Consider the following 2,637-nt stretch of genomic DNA (forward strand, 5'->3'; position numbering starts at 1 on the left):
GGGGACCCACTTCCAATGGCGGATCAACGTACCCTCATGGATTACCTACGACCCACCGTAGGTAATCTTGGCGCCGCTATCAATGCGCCGAATGTCGATGCCAACAACTTAAACTTCGGTCGCATTTGATCCAAATGCTCCAAAACTCCGCAACTTTCCACGGGCTTGTAGACGAAGATCCCCATTTACATATTACCAACTTTTTGGAAATATGTGATACTTTTTGGATCAACGGGGCATCAAATGACGCCATCCGCCTACGAATGTTTCCATTTTCACTAAAAGACCGAGCTAAGGCTTGGCTTAATACCCTCCCTGTCGGTTCGGTGAACACCTGGGATGAACTAGCCCAAAAGTTTCTATATAAGTATTTCCCTCCTGCTAAAACGGCTAAATTAATGACTGAAATTAATACATATTCATAAGAGGGCGGGGAATCCTTATATGAAACTTGGGAAAGGTTCAAGGAGCTACTAAGAAAGTGTCCTCATCATGGTCTTGCGGTATGGCAACAAGTATCCACTTTCTACAATGGGTTGCTGCCACACACAAGACAAACACTTGACTCTAGCTCCGGGGGACTTTTAGGTAATCGTCGCCCAAATGAAATTTATAATCAAATTGAGGAAATTGCTCAAACCAGTTTTCAGTGGCGCACTCCCCGAGGCACAAAATCTATTGCCCCAGGCACCCATAAGGTTGACGAAAGCACCTCTTTGCAAGCCCAAATTGAGGCCCTTTCTTTAAAAATCAAACAGAAACGGTAAACTACATTGATAATAGACCTAGGCCGTCAGGTCCTCCAATGGGTACCTACAACCAAGGATCGCGTAACCACCCTAACCTTGGTTGGAGAGAACCCGATAATGGTAGTAACCAACAAAATCAAAACCAACGAACAAACTTTCAACAACCAAGAAACGAGTCGCAAAATTTCTCTCAAAAACAACAAGGGGGACGAGAGAGGCTTGAAGACACCATCTCTCGCCTCATCTCCGACACCGACAAGAAAAACTCAGATCGATTTCAACAACTGGAATCGAACTTTACAAATCAACAAGCTAGTATTCAAAACATAGAAAAACAATTAAATAAACTAGCTCAAAATTTCTCCGAGAGACCACAAGGCGCATTACCCAGTAATACCGAAACCAACCCGAAGGCGCAAGTATATCTCATCACATTAAGAAACCGTACCGTAGGTCCCAAGGAGGCTCCGATACCTCCAACCGATAAGAGCCCGTCTAACCAACCGTAAATTCGCCAACACCCCAAAAAGAGACGACTCCTCCCCCAAATCTAGAGCCTACCAAGACTCCTCCGGTACCGTACCCCGGTCGGTTACTTCGCCAAAAGACCGATGAGCAATTCACAAAATTCATAAATTTATTACACAATTGCATGTTAATATTCCATTTGTCGAAGTCCTAACTCAAATGCCTAAATATTCAAAATTTATGAGAGACTTCCTCACTCACAAAAGGAAGATCGAATCATTGCAATTAGTAAATTTAAGCGAAGAGTGCTCCGCCTTGCTACTCAACAAACTCCCACAAAAGAAGATCGATCCCGGAAGCTTCACTATCCCTTGTTCGATTGGGGAATCACCCATATGCAATGCACTAGCCGATCTTGGGGCTAGCATCAACCTCATGCCCGCATCAACGTTCGACCGACTCGGCCTAGGGAAAACAAGCCCTACAAAAATGAGCATACAACTCGCCGATAGGTCCGTTAAATATCCACAAGGTGTCACTGAAAATCTTTCCAGATCCCTATTACTGGAGAGCTCGACACGGCCCCGTGCTGCACCAACACGGCCCCGTGCTCAGCTCTCTGTAACTCGGAAAATAAAAACTGCTAGTAACAACGCTGGGCACGACCCGTGTCCGACCAGGCACGGCCCCATGCTGCAGTCTGCAGAAGCTGAAAATTTAAGAAAAATACTAAAAAAAACAAAAAAAAATAAGAAAAACGATTAGGCCGTTGATTCCTAACTTTCTTAAAATCCTTGTGTCCCCGGCAACGGCGCCAAAAACTTGATGTGCGTAGTGCGTGATAGGTTTTTATGTATATTTTTAGCCCTTTTTAACACTTTAGTCTAGTTTTAAATTTATAAAACACGATATTTTACTAACACTAAACACACATATGGGCAAGTGCACCCATCATGAGCGTAGTATAGCGTTGGTAAGATACCGAGGTCGTCCAAGGACACAAGAGCTTTTAGTACCGGTTTATCCTCAACGTCTAATCAAATCAAAATTTTGGAAAAAGGTTTTAAACATGAAAATAAAAACTAAAAATGCTGGAAATAAAAATAAAATAAAAACAGATAGACAAGATAAGAAACTAGACAGTAAAATAACGCCAAGACACCACGGACAAATGATAAGGAAGTTTCACCTTCAACATAAGAAACTAGTTATTAAAGTCATTAATACAAAACCAAATAAAAAGTGCAAAAAGATTAAAAAACAAAAGTATTACACTAAATGTTTGTCTTCACCAAGTGATGTAAGAAACTTAGGCAAACATGGCCTTTGATTGTCAAGAACTCTTACTATCAATCTTGGATCCCGAGACTACTACACACACTCTATGATGGATTGGATGATGGTGGTGGATGTGGGTGTG

General features: G+C 42.2%; 1 non-coding gene across 1 annotated transcript; it reads right to left on the reverse strand.

Moving 5' to 3' along the window:
- Window positions 1–392: 392 nt before the first annotated feature.
- LOC118488542 lies at window positions 393–499 on the reverse strand. Its single transcript, XR_004885086.1, has one exon. It is a non-coding gene; the product is annotated as a small nucleolar RNA R71 (small nucleolar RNA).
- Between the last annotated feature and the right edge of the window lie 2,138 nt (window positions 500–2,637).

The sequence above is a fragment of the Helianthus annuus genome, chromosome 16 (genome assembly GCF_002127325.2).
Source record: "Helianthus annuus cultivar XRQ/B chromosome 16, HanXRQr2.0-SUNRISE, whole genome shotgun sequence".
NCBI lineage: Eukaryota > Viridiplantae > Streptophyta > Magnoliopsida > Asterales > Asteraceae > Helianthus > Helianthus annuus.